At 42.6% G+C, this 19,111-nt stretch overlaps 1 long non-coding RNA gene across 9 annotated transcripts in view; it reads right to left on the bottom strand.

The window, feature by feature from the left end:
- The window catches only part of LOC110256990, a 127,589-nt gene that overhangs the window by 74,091 nt on the left and 34,387 nt on the right, over positions 1-19,111 (bottom strand). For 6 of the 9 annotated variants that reach the window (XR_002339101.1, XR_002339093.1, XR_002339098.1 and 3 more), the window contains 3 exons: positions 12,754-12,836; positions 2,346-2,547; positions 415-1,305 (listed from right to left, as the gene is read on the bottom strand). This is a non-coding gene — a long non-coding RNA (uncharacterized LOC110256990). The remainder of the gene's footprint in view (positions 1-414; positions 1,306-2,345; positions 2,548-12,753; positions 12,837-19,111) is intronic. The other 3 variants (XR_002339097.1, XR_002339096.1, XR_002339099.1) reach the window with 3 other exon arrangements.

The raw sequence follows: 19,111 nt of genomic DNA on the forward strand, positions 1-19,111 counted from the left end.
AATTAAACCAATAAATCTGGACACAAATGAATAGTGAGGGGTAATTACATCTCTTTGTGCCTGTGTGTCTATAATAAGCATGACTGCAGAACAGAAAGAGAAGAGTCAACGTTTCTTTCTTAGGAGAAAATTCTATTGTCACCCTCAGGAGATGCTCAGAAAGTTAAAAGGAAAGTGAAGATAAATAATACCGTAAAACTTAAATATACTGAAGAGGGAGGGGGGAAAAGACAAATGTAAACTCAGAGAAAGATGAATTCTCAATAAATGGTTAACGCATGCATGAAAAAATGGATTGGATAGAGTAGCAGAAAGTCAGGAGCTTTTTTTTCTTTCACTGTTTTTAAGGAAAACCTGGGACTAAGATAAGCACAGTGAGTTGGCTGGGTGGGAATACTGATAGAGACAGCTTACCTGACTTCGAAAGCGATGGAAATGATTCTTGGGATGCTGGGAGGTCTGCAGAGAGGAAGACAAATGTGGGTCCTTCCCAGAACTATTGATTTTACGTTCTTTATCTCAGAAGCAGGTGAGATGTTCATTTCAGACATTCCTTTGTTTTTTCAAGTTGTTAAAATTAGCATCACTATATCAGAACAAAATCCCTGGCTGAGTTACTTTATGTGTTCAGTGGTTGTGTTCTTACCTACGGATCACCAAATACTTCTGTAGATGGCACACCTTCTTTCCTCCACTCCTTACCAACTAAATATGTGTTTGCTTTAAACGCCGGTTCTCTTCATAGTCTAAACTTCAAGTGTATTTCGAGCATGATGCCACAACTATCAAGGCTTTGTGGTTTTACATGGTGACGCAGAAGGCTGCTCAGATCTCCCTACATTTGGTTTTGGTTCTGATGTGATAAATGATTTTCACTTTTGGAGATCTTAGCAAATAGAATTTCACTTGCTCAGGCAGGAACAAAGATAATGCAGGGATTTTATTCATTGGAGAACCGATACGCTATGCTTCCTTCTTCCTTTGGATCCTTCCTTTGTTTGCTGAAGCCCATCCTTCAGTTGCTTTCTAGGGCATGTAGGAGGTGTATTTTCTGATTCTTTGAATGTATTTACTCTGCCTTCACACTTCAATTGTTTGGCTGGGTTTTGGATAGTACGGAAAGACTATTTTATTTTAGAATTTGAAAAGAAGTCTCAGGACAACAGCTGTGCCACAGATGCAGAGCAAACAGGTCTGGATTGAAACAGGACAGAGGCCTCTAGGAAAAATGTGGCCAAGGGAAGGATCCTCTGAGGTGCTTGAGCATTTCGAAAAAATGCTGCTTGCACATTTCTGATAAAGCACCTGGAGAAAAAGAAAGGTACACAAAAAATAAATTTTAGGAGTTCCCTTCGTGGTTCAGCAGAAATGAATCTGACTAGCAACCATGAGGACGAAGGTTCCATCCCTGGCTTTGCTCAGTGGGTTAAAGATCCAGCTTTGCTGTGAGCTGTGGTGTAGGTTAGCGGCTATAGCTCCAATTTGACCCCTAGCCTGGGAACCTCATATGCCACGGGTACGGCCCTAAAAAGACCAAGTAAAAAAATAAATAATAATAATAATAAATACATTTTAAAGAGGTAATTATTAATGCTAGAGAAAACAAAAAGTTATACAAGAGAGGTAACAATAACACAGTGAAGTACTTGGCTTAGCAATGAATACAACTTCGTCAAAATAGGATAAATATTGATTTTGGATTTAACCCCAAATTATATAGCTAAGTTAGGAGGATGAATTTTTTAAAAAGTGGAGGGTGTAAGAGGACTCAACTATAATAAAGGGTCTACAGATCCTGTATTTAGGCAACAAATCTTGGCTATTCATCTTAAGTCTGGCAGTTATGTAATTCATCACATAGAGACGCTTTTGAAAGTAAAGGGAACCACTGGTAAGACTTATGCTGAGACAGTAGACGTAAACTGCAACTGATGATAAAACTAGGTAGGTGGTCACCCTACTTATAGGAATATCATTTTAAGTATAGAGGTAAATGCCAGATGAGATAGCTAATCAAATTAAAAATAGCTATCTCTAGGGAGTGGGATTGGTGGTGGGGAAGGAGTAGGATAGAAAACTGATGATGTTTAATATGTGTTTTAGCACTATTTGATTTAAAACAATAATTATGCATTCTATTGATAGACTCAAAAATTAAGTTTCAGAGCGGATTAGTCTTGCCTAATGTTTTTCAGTATGAATTAAAATGTTCCTTACTGTCAGAAATAGCCATATCTCAAGTTCTCTGGGAATACTTATTAGCTATACTATTTCATTTGATGCTCCCCCCGGCCCCCCGTAAGAAAGGTATCATTGGATAGTAGGTGACATCAGGTCCTACTTACCTCTGAAATAGGCCCTGAGTACAAAGTAGGTGTTTATTCAATATTTGTTAGCGAATAAAAGCAAGATTCTGTAATATTTTCAAAGGTAGAAGAACTTTCTAGAAACCAGGTTTATTCAATGATATTTCCAAATACAGGTGCAATGGCTAGCCAGGCTTATCCTGAGTGTCTGGATTTCACCAGAAGGGATCCTGGAGGCAACCTGGAGGAGGGAAACCTTTTAATAGAATTGGCCTCTACAACATGGATGGAACTAGAGACTCTCATATTGAGTGAAGTAAGTCAGAAAGAGAAAGACAAATACCATATCATATCACTTATATCTGGAATCTAATACGCAGCACAAATGAACCTTTCCACAGAAAAGAAAATTATGGACTTGGAGAATAGACTTGTGGTTGCCGAGGGGGAGGGGGAGGGAGTGGGGTGGTTGGGGAGCTTGGGGTTAATAGATCCAAACTATTGCCTTTGGAATGGATTAGCAATGAGATCCTGCTGTGTAGCACTGGGAACTATGTCTAGTCACTTACGATGGAGCATGATAATGTGTGAAAATAGAATCTATACATGTATGTGTAACTGGGTCACCATGCTGTACAGTAGGAAAAAAATTGTATTGGGAAAATAACTATTAAAAAACAATAATAACTTAAAAAAAGAAAAAGGCTTTATAAGGTGCAGAGTCTTGAAAAATTATACATACATAATATGTAAGTTTAACTTAATAAATAAGCATTTCTTCATTAAAAAAACACACAAAAAAATTGGCCTCTACAGCATAGATGTACATTTTGACATTCTTGAAGACTTCCCTTTAAGACAATGACACCTACAATGATAATTAATAATGAATAATATTATTAATTAATGATAATGAACAAATAATAAAGCTTGCAGAACTCATAGGCTGTATTGTGTGCCTTTTCAGATGAAGGTTTTTTTGGGTTTTTTTTGTTTTATTACTGAAGAATGGATACCTGTTAGTTTGTAACTTCCCCCAATTTTCATATCTCAACAGTCTTTTTTTTCTAGTTATTTGGATAACAAGCTGAAATCTTAGAGAAAAAGAGGACTGAAAGCATTTTCATAACCTCATGTACTATATTTCCCAGGAGAACCTGGATCAATGATGACCACCAGAGGGTGAGGAACTGGATCAGAGTATCTGCAGTAGAAATAGGACCAATAGGTCATGAAATTGCAGCTCATTCTTTCTCAACATATTTGAAATTATTACGAAAAAAAAAAATGGGACCAGAACAATAGAAACAACAAAGAGGGAAATAACGCAGATAGTGGATGGTTTCAACCTGGTGGTTGTACTTAGCACATCTAACCTGATATTAGTTTTGTTAAAAAGGAGAATTCTCTGCCAAAGAAACACGAGACATCCCCCAAACACTCTCCTTAATCTGAAACCATTTTTCCTTTTTTTTTTTTTTTTGGTCTTTTTGCCATTTCTTGGGCTGCTCCTGCGGCATATGGAGGTTCCCAGTCTATAGCCTGGAGTCTAATCGGAGCTGTAGCCGCTGGCCTACACCAGAGCCACAGCAACGCGGGATCCGAGCCGCGTCTGCAACCTACACCACAGCTCACGGCAACGCCGGATCATTAACCCCCTGAGCAAGGCCAGGGATTGAACCCGCAACCTCATGGTTCCTAGTCGGATTCGTTAACCAGTGAGCCACAATGGGAACTCCCTGAAATCATTTTTCTTTCTCAGTGCTCAAGAAAGCATTTACATCAGATCCATTCTTCTTAGTGGAGTGATTTTGTGAAGCTTTCCTTGATGCTCCACCTCCACCCAATACACCAACTTCCTGCCAGGTGCTTCTCCTACACACCCTCAGCCACAGCCATTATCATTCATTTGTAATCATCTGTTTTCTTGGAAGCATCTTGCACTAAATTGCAGGCTCTGGGGAAGGGACCCTTCTATTTTGTTCATCATTGAATGCCCTATGCGGTGCTTGGCACACACCAGATGCTTGATCAATATTTGCTGAGTAAATGAATGATGTTGTTCTTTTTCACTTTATACCTACAGGAGCCACTGTCTCAGGAAGAAACATGGACTCACTGAAGTCTTGACCCAGACAATAAATTTGTGAATTTGGCAACTGTCAAAGCTCTCCAGCCAGAGGGAATAAGGCAGGCCGTATTGTGACAGCCTGCAGGCATTTCTCCTGATTTAGGAGGGTTTAAGGCAGGTCTCCTGAGCAACTGCAGAGGGCCGGGGGCCAGTTGGACCAGGGAAAAACCCAGGATTAACTTCAGACCTTGACATTTCCCTCCCTTCAGTGACTATTAGCTCACGGCCTAAACTGTGAAGCAACTCAGGGGAAATATAAATTAGAGCAAGAAACTGTACTAAATCTTCTCCTGACAACAGGCTGAGTGAGTCTGGCTTATTTCTGAGCTGGTTCGTGCTCCCTGGTATTGGGAGCTTTACCGTTTCAGACTGGAATAACCTCGAGCATTTTCCCCTCTCTTGGTGAGAGCTCTGTAGCAGTTGTTTACATTAGCTACCGTATTTAATTCATGGAGGAGGGGGAACCATGGGGGAAAGGAGTCAAAAGAAGGTTAAGTGGTGCTAATGGTCTTATTTGTTACTTAATGAGCCCCAATCCCAATGAAGATGACACTTCTGGTCACTACTAGCAGATATTACATGGGGGGGGAGGGTTATTTTATTCATTAGTTTTGACTTTTTTCCTTGTTATAATAGGAATAGAATTGTACCAGTCTATTCTGATTCCCTCCATGAGACTAGGGGAGTAGTAGTTCTTAACTTTCTGACAGTGGGATGGGATTTGAATCAGCACCTACAAGGGCTGGGCTCTACTCTCAGCTTCCGTCCTTTATTCAACAAATATTGAGTACCTGTGATGAGGCCTGGGATTATTCTAAATACTGGGGAAAACAATGTAAAATAAAAGACACTATGTTTCTGTTGAGAAAAATAGACAATAGACATTAAATAAGTAAATTCTACAGACTATTGGAAAATGATAAGTGATAGAAAAGAAGGATCGAGGTAGTGGGTATGGAGTGTAAGTGGGCAGGGTGGTAGTCACAGTTTTTGTGTGTGTGTTTTGTCGTTTTAGGGCCGCACAGTGGCATGTGGAGTTTCCCAGGCCAGGGATCCAATCTGAACTGTAGCCACTGGCCTACGCCACAGCCACAGCAATGTGGGATCCAAGCTGCGTCTGCGACCTACACCACAGCTCAGGGCAACGCCGGATCCTTAACCCATGACGGGAACTCCTGTAGTCACAGTTTAAATGGGACTTCCCACTCTGGCACAGCGAATCCAACTAGTATCCATGAGGATGAGGGTTCGATCCCTGGCCTCGCTCTGTGGGTCCAGGATCTGGCGTTGCCATGAGCTGTGGTGTAGGTCATAAATGCGGCTTGGATCTGGCATTGCTGTGGCTGTGGTATAAGCTATAGCTCTGATTCGAACCCCAGTCTAGGGACCTCCATATGTTCCATAGGGCCGTAGGTGTGGCCCTAAAAAGCCAAAAAAAAAAAAGGGGGGGGGAGGTCAATGTAGATGAGCAAAGTCTTGAAGGTGGTGAAAGGGTGAGTTCTGAAGGCATTTGGGGACATCTGAGAATCCAGCCACATGGGGGCCCTGAGGTGGGCACATGAATGGCAGGTTTGAGGAACAGCAAAGCCATTGTAGTTTCAGTGGAGACAGTGAAGGCCAGAGTAGGAGATGAGAATGCAGAAGAAATGGGGCTCATATGGCAAGGAGCACTGGAAGGCACTGCAGGAACTTTTGCTGTAGAGGAATGGGGACCCCTCTGGAAGACTGAACAGAGGAATGACTTACCTGATTTTTCCTGGAAAATCTGGTGGCTCTGGTGAGAATGATCTCTAGGGAACATGGCAGAGATGACTAGCAGGTGACCCAAACCTATTCTTCTTCTGTCACATGGAGAGTTGTCACCAGAAGCAGCTGGCCAGCCAGGGACCCTTCTTAGTGGGCAGTGTGGTCAAATGCCAGGAAGACCACAGGGCAGCCTTCAGCCTGAGACCTGAATGGCTGGCTGGTGGAGAGCTGCTTTCAAACACTGGACCCAGGGGTTCCTGCTGTGGCTCAGTGGTAACGAGTCCAACTAGTAACCATGAGGACGTGGGTTCAATCCCTGGCCTTGCTCAGCGGGTTAAGGATTTGGTGTTGCCATGAGCTTTAGGGTAGGTCACAGACACAGCTTGAATCCCATGTTGCTGTAGCTGTGGTGTAGCCTGGCAGCTATAGCTCCGATTAGACCCCTAGTATGGGAACTTCCATATGGCTAAGGTGTGGCCCTAAAAACCAAAACAAACAAACAAACAAAAACCCAAAACAAAAAAACTGGACCCAGCCGTTGATTGCTACATATGAAATAAACTAGTTGTTCTTTAAGCCACTGAATTTGGTGGTGGTGGGGGGGGGGTACATTTGTTATAGCAGCCAGCCTATCCTAACTAAGAGAAATACAGAGGTCAAGACAAAACCAGGAAGCTCTATTAGGCAGCTACTGCAACCAGTCTGGGTAAGAGCCTGGTGGCTTGCAATAATGCGCTAGGAGAGGAGGTAGCACAAAATGAAATCAAAGTATATTTTGAAGGCGGAGCCCAGAGAATTTTGTGACAGCTTGGATGTGGGGTATGAGAGAAAAGAAGGAAGCCAAGTTTGACTTCCTGGTTTGGGGGTTGATACACCGTAAGTTTGGGAAGACAGCTTTAGGGGGTCAATTGGAAAGGAGTTGCACTTGTGTAAATCTGAGATGTTTATTGGTTTCCAAGAGAAGATATCGAATAGAAATGTGGTATATAAATTTGAAGGTCAGGGAGGATGTCCAGCCTGGATATTAACTTAGAGTCATCAGTGCACAGATTGAAGTTAAATCCTGGGATGGGGTGAGACCAGCATGGGAGGGAGTATAGCTACAGAAGAGGTCAAAGGACTGAGCCCTGTGGCACTTCATCTTAAAGAGATAGGGAAAATGGGGAGAAATCAGCAAAAGTGACTAAGTAGGAGCAGCCAGGGTGAAAGAAAGAAAAGCAGGAGAGTTTGGTGCCTGGAAACCCTGACCTGTTCTATGTAGGGGTGCAGAGCTCCACGCCAAAGATCAGAGCCTGAAAAATGGATCCTCGCCTCTGAGGAGCAGGAGAAAGACTCATCAACTAATGAGATCCAGATAAGCACAACTCTGGGGGCCTATCAGAGGGCAGGAAAGAGCTTAGAATGCCCTGCAGGCAGCGGTGGTAGGTTGGGAAATAGTAGGATTCTATTCCTTGAAAGAGAGGAGGGGGATGAAAATATTTTTTTTTCTCCTTTTTTTTTTTTTTTTTTTTTTTGCTTTTTAGGGCCGCACCTGTGGCATATGGAAGTTCCCAGGCTAGGGGTCAAATCAGAGCTACAGCAGCTGGCCTACACCACAGACACAGCAACGCGGGATCCGAGCCCTATCTGCAACCTACACCACAGCTCATGGCAATGCCAGATCCTTAATCCTCTGAGTGAGGCCAGGGATTGAAATTGCATCCTTATAGATATTAGTCAGATGCGTTTATGCTGAGCCACAACGGGAACTCTGAGAATACTTTCTGAGCAACAGTGATAATCAATTAGTTCTATGTGTTAAGAGAGACCTGATGGCAGGGAGAAGGGTATGTTTTGAGGAGTGGATGAAAATTTTGTAGGTACTTCTGAGACCAGTACACTAAGCTGGAGATGACTAAGTCATCTGAAGTGGCCTTGGGATGGATCCCTCATGATTTTAATCATACAGGATTAAGGGGTTGACTGTGGATGCCATCTTCCCCTCCAGACCTAAGCTTTCACCTGTGCCCTTGATCTCAGCAAGTGGCATCATTAGGTACTCAGTTGCTCATGTTGGATCCTGTTAGTTATTGTTAATACCGCCCTCTCCCTTGCGCCAGTCCAGTCACTCACCAAGTGCTGAAGATTTTGGCCTCCTAAATGTCTCTCGAATTCATCAAGCCCCCTCCACTTACTACCACCATCTTCCTTCACCTGAGCCACTCCAATGGCTTCCTCTTTCAAAACAGTCCCTGAGGGTGTCTTCTGTTCCTAGACCAACTAGAGGCAGTGGGGAACTTTTAAAACCGGAAACCTTCTCACATCACTTCCTTGCACCCCTTTCTCCTGGGTGAAAATCCTGAGGCTGATCTTCAGGGCTCTACATGGTCTGATTTCTGCCAGCTGTGCCCAAAGAATCATTTGCTAAATGAATGAAGACAAAGCCTCACTTTGGGTAAGTTATTTAAATATTCCAAGCCTCAGTCTCCTTATCTGTAAAATAAGAATAATAATATTTCCTTCACTGGAATACTGCTAATTTAAACAATGAGATACCACAGGAATAACATGTGAGCATTTAGCATTGCAGATAACATTTGATCATTGGGCCAAATCAGTACTTAGCATAGAGCCTGATGCCTTCAGCCAATACATACTTGTTTATGAGAAATCAGCCCTTTGGGGTTGTAATTATCTTGGGTGATTTTTTATTTCTATACAAGTACCTACAAAACTCCACACTCCTTCATTTGATGCTGAACAGACAGGTATACGTGGCTACTTGCAATGTCATACTCCTGCTCAAAAAATCTTGTCTCCAATGACTATGAAATCAAGTTCACATTCACACATCCATTTTCCTCCATATGTAAAATCTCTGCTCCCGAGAAATTCATCTCAAGCAAAATTGATTTGTTGTTAGGTGCTAGATACTTAAATTTAACTATAATTCCCAGAGCTGTGAGGTGCTGGATATTTAAATTTAACTACCGAAGTCTTGCATGATGTAAAGTACCCAAGTGCTGTTGCATTTAAAGAACCGGAGACCGAGCTGGCTGAAATATCATTAGAACGGATTTTGCAGGGATCTATATCTAGTCACTTGTGATGGAACACGATAGAGGATAATGTGAGAAAAAGAATTTGTGTGTGTGTGGTGTGTATATCTATCTATATATATAGATATATACACATACATATATACACACGACTGGGTCACTGTGCTGTACAGGAGAAATTGACAGAATATTGTAAATCACTTATAATAGAAAAAATAGGGAGTTCCCGTCATGGCTTAGTTGTTAACAAATCCGACTAGGAACCATGAGGTTGCAGGTTCAATCCCTGGCCTTGCTCAGTGGGTTGAGGATCTGGCGTTGCCGTGAGCTATGGTGTAGGTTGCAGAATGGCTCAGATCCTGCGTTGCTGTGGCTCTGGTATAGGCCGGTGGCTACAGCTCCGATTGGACCCCTAGCCTGGGAACCTCCATATGCCATGGGAGCAGCCCTAGAAAAGACAAAAAAAAAAAAAAAACCTTACAAAAAAAAAAGGATTTTGTTCTTTACACAAAGGAATCTCGATCCTGGAACCACATCCCATCACCAGTGCAGCCATGTATGTGTGCTGCTCAGATCTCCCTTTAACAGAATCTCCTGGGGGGATCAGAGTTGACTGAAACTTCCAGCTGACACAGCTTTGGAGATTACACTGTGCTCACTTGGGCCAACGCTTCCTGGAGCTGCACACAGCCACTGAATGACCAGGTGGGGAGCTAGAGAGGTGCACCGAGGGCTAAGGCTCTTCCCCCACTGGCGCCTTCCTTTCTCAGGTGTCAGCCGCGCATCTTGATCATGGGCGGAAAGCTCTCCGCCCCTCTGCTCTCTCCTCCTTTGTCCTTCAAGTCCCCCGACAAATCTTTGGCATATCTCATCCCAGTTTAGCATCTGCTCCTTAGAGAACCCAAACTAAAAACGTGGTACAAGAGTGGTCCAAGACAAAAATCTGTAGGAGGAGACTATTAAATCAGAGAATTTAACATGGCACTATATTCTCAAAAGGAAAAATAGGTGTGTCTGGCAACCCAGAGCGAAAGCAAAAGCAGCCCTATTTACCTTCGTTCTTAATGACTCACTGTGGGATTGTACGCTTTATACGCCTGCAATTATGGGCTCTGCAGGGCTGCAGGTCCTAGTTCCCCAAGGAGGTGGATGTGCAATCTGACCTGTTAAGGTTCCTGCTGAGCTACAAGCTCTGGTTGCACCAGTGAACTTTGAATTCTGTGTTCAGGGCCTGCTGGGAAGAAAAGTCACTGCCTTCTTGGGGCAAGTGTCTTGTCTTACACCTTGCTGGGGCAAGAGCTGAGGGTGAGGGGACTTTGGGTGGATAATGAGGGACAAAAAGGATGCAAATTAGATGTGACCTGAGACCAACTACAGGGACTTTCTCTTCTAAATGTTCTCTTGTGAAAACTTGGCAGATGCCTAGAAACGTAAAACCACAGGACACATATTCTGAGAAGCACCTGTCCTGACACCTTTGTATCTACTCCTTAGAAGAGCCCAGAATATTAAAACAAAACAAAACACCTCCTTAAATCAATAGGAAAAAGGGTGTGAATTTTTTTTTTTTGTCTTTTTGCCATTTCTTGGGCCGCTCTTGCACCCAGGAGGTTCCCAGGCTAGGGGTCCAATTGGAGCTCTAGCTGCCGGCCTACACCAGAGCCACAGCAATGCAGGATCCGAGCCAGGTCTGTGACCTACACCACAGCTCACGGCAACGCCGGATCCCCAACCACTGAGCAAGGTCAGGGATTGAACCCACAACCTCATGGTTCCTAGTCGGATTCGCCAACCACTGTGCCACGACAGGAACTCCGGTGAAAACTTTCACTTACAAGATATAATGTTCTGAGGATCTAGTGTGCAGCATGTTAATACTGTTAATTGTTAATACAGTTACTACTGCACTGTATAGTTGAAATTTGCAAAATGGGTATATTTTAAGTGTCCTCACCCCAAAAAAGGTACCTGTGAGATAATGGAAATATTAATTATGCTAATTCACTTGACTGTGGTAATCATTTCACAATGTATACATATACCAACTCATGTACACTTTAAATATATCCAACTTTACTTGTCAATTATACCTCAGTAAAGCTGGGTGGAGGGGAGAAAAAGATAAACAACCTAACAGAAAAATGGGAAAAGACAGGAATGGATACTTCACAGAAGAAACATAGGAAAAAAACACAAGAAAAGGTGCTTCATTTCATTAGTAATTGGGGGTGATTCCAGTTAAAACCAAATAAAGTGCATTTGGGAAGCGGCAGGAAAGAGAGCTCATTGACTCACTTTTTCTCTTTACAGCTTCTCCATGCTGTATGCTAAATATATACCGCACTGCTAGTCTACACGGGTTTGTTGTTTCCAAACGAGTTGAAAGACTTCCTATGAATGAGCTCAACAATATAAAAATGTGCATATACTTACACACAAATTGTTACAGAGCAGTAGTGCACCCATTATTCTCCCCCTGAAAATTTAGGGAAATTTTAGCTTTGATTTAAAAGTCTCTGAATTTTCAAAAATAGGTCTCTGATTTTAAAGATGAGATTGAAGACAGATGCCAGGGGATTTTAATGTCTGTTTCAGCTGTTTTACAATCTCATTTGGATCATGAGAGAGAGGAAGAGAGGAGAGAGAGAGAGAGAAATTTAGATCAAAAGACATTGGTGAAGCTATCGCTTGGTTTATTGCTAAACAAGCTAGATTTCTTCCCTTAGCCCTAATGTCTACTCCCTCCCCAACACACACACACACACACACACACACACACACACACACACACACACACACACACTTTGGCAAGAATCCTACCCTGGAGCACTGAAAGGATTCAATGACTCTTCATGACCAACCCATCCATGCTTGGAAGTGACTGAAACAGGCTCTCAGAATAATGTGACCTCTGCAAGAGTTGGGTGGGGCAGGGTGGGGAGGGGGTGTCCCTGGGAATAAGTAGATGGTGGCTTCAAGATGTTGGAAATACTCTGTTTTAATCTGTATGGAGAGATATCCAGATTGTTTATATTACCCTTTATGCCTTATATAAATGAAGTATTTTTGTATACGTGAAGAAATATATCATCAAAACAAGTTTTGAAAAAGACTCAACTCCAAGGCACTGGAAGCTCTGGAACCTGACGATAGTAATCCACAACCTTCTTAAGTTTGCCACACACTTTCAAAATTCCGACCTTTCTGCTGTCCACTTTAAGGTTGATCAAAAGACACTGAACAAGTCTGCAAGACTCACCACACAATCACCACCTAAGTGTGACAGGCTGGCAGACTCTGCAGGCGCACCTGCAGTGGTCACCCCATCCTCCAGCTCGCTCTCTGGCACCCACTGAAAGGTGTCTGACAGAGCTGTTCGTGATACTGACTGGATCCCTGCCTTCCTTGAGGACCAGTCTCACACCACAGGGAGCCTCTTACTCTCCACCAAGCTCTGCTCTGCCCTGCTTCAGCCCCACTTGACATAATATCACTGTGGTGGTAGGAAAAATACATTTTACACATGACTTACAATGTGGACACATCTGGGAAGAATTGTTGGCACACTGGCTGGAAGCCATCGTCTCATAAACTCATGAGTCACTGCAGCGGCATCTGTGAAGGAAAGGCCATGGAATAGATTGTTTAGAGACACCTGCTTTGAAAGGCGCCACCTGAGTTTAAACACTGGCTTTGCCATTTACTGATTGGGTGACTCATGTATCCCAAATGGGATGGGGTCAGGGTTGGGCGGAGGACAGAGCTGGCTTTCTTTTCTATGCTTTTATGAAAGTAATAGTCTGATTCCATTTTGACATCAACGGCTGTCAAGCCTTATCCCTCCCTCTTCCTCTTTTGACGCACACCTGAGCAAGGTGATTAGCAAGCCAGCCACTCCCTCTCTTGCTGCCTGCAGGAAGTCATTGCTCACAAGCCCCTTTTCTCACCTAGGAACTCTTAACCCGGTCCCACCCCCTACCCACAAGAAACACCAAAGCCATCTCCCCTTCTTGCGTTCTCTTAAGCTATTTTCAGACCTGTCTGGGAGCCTACCGTGCTTTCCCTAGAAAACCTCATTATGTGAGAAATAGACCTCTTGATGCCCTCTTGGTGCATGTGCAGTGTCACCAGTTTGGGACCTCAGAACCAATTTTGGGTGGGGGCTCCATCTCATCTCAGCAGGGTGACCCCAGTAGAGACTATGAGGCCAAGAGACAGGGGAAGGCAGGGGATATAGCTAGCTAGTATTTCTCTTTGCTTAACTCTTTCAACCCTCAAATATAGGAAATGAACTCTCCAGTCTGCAGAGTAAAAACTGTTCTTGATCCACATAGCTCTAATGTAAGAAAATTATATTTAGTACTACCTGAGATAAGTATCTTTTGATAACCTAGAGCAATGTTCTTAGAGTAGTAAGACCAAAAGAGACACAGACACCCCACCCAAGTAGTCAAGAATTTAGCACGCTAATTTTGTGGGAGGTTTGGGACAGACATCATTAGGATCCCATTTCAACAAGGAACAAAAAAAATGCAAAGATAGGACCTATATGCCGAGAACTATAAAACTTTAATCAAAGAAATCAAAGAAGACGTAAATAAATGGAAAGATATTCCATGTTCCTGGATTGGAAAAATCAATATTGTAAAAATGGCCATACTACCCAAAGCAATCTACAGATTCAATGCAATCCCTATCAAATTACCCATGACGTTTGCCACAGAACTAGAACAAACAATCCAAACATTTATGTGGAACCACAAAAGACCCAGAATCGCCAAAGCAATCCTGAGAAACAAAAACCAAGCAGGAGGCATAACTTTCCCAGACTTCAAGAAATACTACAAAGCCACAGTCATCAAAACAGAGTGGTACTGGTATCAAAACAGACAGACCGACCAAAGGAACAGAATAGAGAACCTGGAAATAAGCCCTAACACCTATGGTCAATTGATCTTTGACAAGGGAGGCAGGAACATCAAATGGGAAAAGGAAAGTCTATTCAGCAAGCTTGCTGGGAAACCTGGACAGCTGCATGCAAAGCAATGAAACTAGAACACACCCTCACACCATGCACAAAAATAAACTCCAAATGGCTGAAAGACTTAAATATACGACAGGACACCATCAAACTCCTAGAAGAGAACATAGGCAAAACACTCTCTGACATCAACATCATGAATATTTTCTCAGGTCAGTCTCCCAAAGCAATAGAAATAAGAGCAAAAATAAACCCATGGGACCTCATCAAACGGAAAAGCTTTTGCACAGCAAAGGAAACCAAAAAGAAAACAAAAAGACAACTTTCAGAATGGGAGAAAATAGTTTCAAATGATGCAACCGACAAGGGCTTAATCTCTAGAATATATAAACAACTTATACAACCCAACAGCAAAAAAGCCAATTGATCAATGGAAAAATGGGCAAAAGACCTGAACGGACTGTTCTCCAAGGAAGATATACAGATGGCCAGCAAACACATGAGAAAATGCTCAACATCGTTGATTATAAGAGAAATGCAAATCAAAACTACCATGAGATATCACCTCACACCAGTCAGAATGGCCATCATTAAGAAGTCCACAAATAACAAGTGCTGGAGGGGCTGTGGAGAAAAGGGGACCCTCCTGCACTGTTGGTGGGAATGTAAACTGGTACAGCCACTAGGGAGAACAGTCTGGAGAAACCTTAGAAATCTATACATAGAACTTCCATATGACCCCGCAATCCCACTCTTGGGCATCTATCCGGACAAAACTCTACTTAAAAGAGACACATGCACCCGCATGTTCATTGCAGCACTATTCACAATAGCCAGGACATGGAAACAACCCAAATGTCCATCAACAGATGACTGGATTAGGAAGAAGTGGTATATATACACAATGGAATACTATTCAGCCATAAAAAAGAATGACATAATGCCATTTGCAGCAACATGGATGGAACTAGGGACTCTCATACTGAGTGAAATGAGTCAGAAAGATAAAGGCAAATACCATATGATATCATTTATAACTGGAATCTAATATCCAGCACCAATGAACATCTCCTCAGAAAAGAAAATCATGGGCTTAGAGAATAGACTTGTGGCTGCCTGATGGGAGAGGGAGGGAGTGGGAGGGATCTGGAGCTTGGGCTTATCAGACAGAATTTAGAATAGATTTACAAGGAGATCCTGCTGAGTAGCATTGAGAACTTTGTCTAGATACTCATGTTGCAACAGAACAAAGGGTGGGGAAAAAAATGTAATGTATACATATAAGGATAACTTGATCCCCTTGCTGTACAGTGGGAAAATAAAAAAAAAAGATAGGAAATATGAGAAAAAACCTCTATTACACTGTGGAAGACAGGGAAGGAAAAGAGGGGGACAGAGGTGCTCACTGTTGTGTATTGAGGGCCTTTTTTTGGCCAGGTTCTGTGTTATATTTATCCAAATGCACACAACAGCCGATCAGCTGGTGCTTGCCTCCCTGGGAGCCTGTTGCACAGGTTGGGGGGCGGGGGGGGGGAGGGGAGATGGAATCCTGTCAGATTAAATGTTACCTCTGGCAGAAGGTCTCTAAGGTGCCTCTCCCCCTCTCACCATGACCCTGCTTCCTGGTGTTCAAGCTTTTGTGTCACGCCCTCTCCTTGAATGTGGACAGGACCTAGGCCTTCTAACCAACAGAATATGGCAGAAGTGATGGAAGCCACTCTTGTAATTATGCAATGTTATCTGAGACTTCATCTTGTAGCCAACTGCTCTAGAGATCTTGCTTCATTAGCTTGATCATCCTAGAGATCTCCTTGCTTGGCTCAATGAAGTAGGCAGCCGTACTGAAAGCCCAGGTGGCACTGAACTGCAGGCATTGTCCAGGAGCTGCAGTGGCTGGTAGGACCCTAGTGAAGGCTCTGGTTGCTGAGGAAAGCTGACAGCCAAAAGGCAGCAAGAAGCTAGAGCTCTCAGTTCAATAGCTGCAAGGTCACGACTTCTACCAACCACTCCAGTAAGCTCGGAAGAGTACTCTTTACCAGTTGAGCCTCAGGAAGAGAGGATACTTTAACTAACACCTTGTGGCATGCTTGTGAAACTCTAAGTAGAAAATCCGGTTAGTCTAGACTCCTGACCCAAGAAACTGTGCAATGATAAATATACTGTTCTATTTTTGTGGTGATCTGTTATGTATTAATAGATAACTAATATATTATTCATGTCAAACAGATTTTTAGCAGGTTCAAATTTTCCTTTCAGTGACATAAAATTCCACATAATGGATAAAGGCATCACTATAGAACATCACTGGCTGTGGTGCATTTTGATTTAGTTGCTCTAACAATCTGCTTGCAAGGCTGACTGTTAAGGAAAGTATATAATAATCATAGTACACTTTAATATGATCACATAGGATGATTGACATACTAAGTTTTAATGATGGAATCCCCATGGTGGCTCAGCAGTAAAGAACCTGACTAGTATCCACGAGGATGCAGGTCGATCCCTGGCCTTGCTCAAGTGGGCTAAAGATTGGCATTGCTGTGAACTGTGGTATAGGTCACAGACGTGGCTCAGATCCTGAGTTGCTGTGGCTGTGGTGTAGACCAGGAGCAGCAGCTCTGATTTGACCCCTAGTCTGGGAACTTCCACATGCCACAGGTGTGGCCCTAAAAAGAAAAAAAAAAAAAAAGATTTAATGTCAGTATTATTTCTTCCCAACTATATATAACATTCTTTCCATTTATTTCTATACAAAGAGATTTAATTTTACTCCTTTTTTTGGTATTCTTAAAATTCCTCCAGTCAACATCTTTATATGGAGTCCTAGGGAGTTTCTCAATATCCACAAGATGATATATTCATGATATTTAAATATCCTTGTATGTATGAATTTTTTCTGAATATTGCACACCTTCAAATATAAATAATGTATAAAGGAGACGAAAAGAGTGGTGACATTTATACCAATGAAAAATTCTTAAGTTATATAATTATATCCTGATTTATTCCTATACCTCTACCCCCATTAGTATTTTTCTAAGTTTCTTAAATTCACATATCCTATGCTTGTACAATTGGTAAACTTGTTACAGAAGTTTAAGAGCATATTTCATGGTTTATCTGGCAAGGACATTACCCTAGAGGGCTTCTTTGTGTTAAATGTTACTCATTTTCTGCCTTAAGAAAATTGAGTTCTCTCCTTCACCAGCTCCAGCTGGGAAAACCCACTGGGCCAAATCATTAAGGCAACAAATAATTCTGTAGCCAGTTCCCCAGATCTGTGATTGGCCCTACTTGTACCGTCCCAGAGAAATACAATGGGATTGAATATTGCATTTAGTTTTAAATTTGCTGGCAAACTATTCAGGTAGGTTCCTGCCCTTATTTTCTTCTGCAAATATCCAGCTTTAACAAGCCTTTGATATTTCAAGACTCTTCGGCAGATTTTGATTATACCAAGTACAGCACTCACCATATTAATCATGATGCATTGAGCAACTGTCCTTTTCTTTAGAACACACTGATCCCTTGATGCTCTAGATTCCAAACTCAACTCCAAATGTCTCTGCTAATACAATCTTCTGAGCTAGTTAGAGATGTTCATTAACACCAATAATTAAATGAGGGTCTCTCCAAGATTGGAGATCCACTTAAAAATAATTAGTGTGACCTTAACCTTCCAATAAATATGGGTAATACTTGTCTCGAGACCACAGGACAGAAGAAGCTTCCCTCAGAGTTCCCGTCGTGGCTCAGTAGTTAACGAATCCGACTAGGAACCATGAGGTTGCAGGTTCCATCCCTGGCCTCGCTCAGTGGGTTAAGGATCTGGCGTTGCTGTGAGCTGTGGTGTAGGTTGCAGATGCGGCTTGGATCTGGCATTGCTGTGGTTGTGGCGTAAGCCGGCAGTTGTAGCTCTGATTGGACCCCTAGCCTGGGAACTCCATATGCCATGGGAGCGGCCCAAGAAATGGCAAAAAGGCAAAAAAAAAAAAAAAAAAAAAAAAAAAGGAAGAAGCTTCCCTCTTTCCAAGGTACTGGCTCCACTCAGCAGGAGTCTAACTGCCTGTACCTCATTCACACTGCGTGTTACCACAGTTACTATTTTAGCAAAGACTACACCCTGGAACCTCACCATGTGCTCCCTGCTAATGGGGGAATTTAAAGTGCTGTCCAAAGGGACTTATCATGGCAAAGATCAGAGGGCCTCATGGAAAAGCTGGAAACCCTAGAAAGTGATCCGAATCTCAGCATTTATACACTGTACAGGTGCAGTCCAGGTATGAGAAGAACGACCCTATCTTTGCCTTAAAGGATTACCAGTCTACTGTGTAATTTATTTTTTATTTTTTTGTCTTTTGTCCTTTTAGGGCCACACCAGCAGCATATGTAGGTTCCCAGGCTAGGGGTCTAATCGGAGCTACAGCTGCCACCCTACACCAGGGCCACAGCAACGCCAGATCCAAGCCGCGTCTTTGACCTACACCACAACTCACGGCAATGCCAGATCCTTAACCCACTGATCGAGGGCAGGGATCGAACCCACAACCTCATAGTTCCCAGTTGGATTCATTTCTGCTGCACCACGATGGGAACTCCTGTATAAGTTTCATAGTAGAGAAAAAAGTCATCAAGTTCTTTTCTAGAGGGCTAGATGGAATATTTCCTCAAACCAGTCAGTTTGATTTTGCATTCTGCTTAAGTGTACTATGTGCAGGTGTGCGTGGATGCATCTTCATTTTGTTTCACTACACATTTAGAGGCCCTCATTTTTATGCTCACCAGACTCCTGATCATTTTCATGTTCCTTTTTTTCTCTCCTAAGAATCTCCCTCATCTCATGCAAAAATATTATTTAATGCAGGTTCAGACTGGTTTGCTAACGTGACTCACTTCACCATGATTAATG

The sequence above is a fragment of the Sus scrofa genome, chromosome 15 (genome assembly GCF_000003025.6).
Source record: "Sus scrofa isolate TJ Tabasco breed Duroc chromosome 15, Sscrofa11.1, whole genome shotgun sequence".
NCBI lineage: Eukaryota > Metazoa > Chordata > Mammalia > Artiodactyla > Suidae > Sus > Sus scrofa.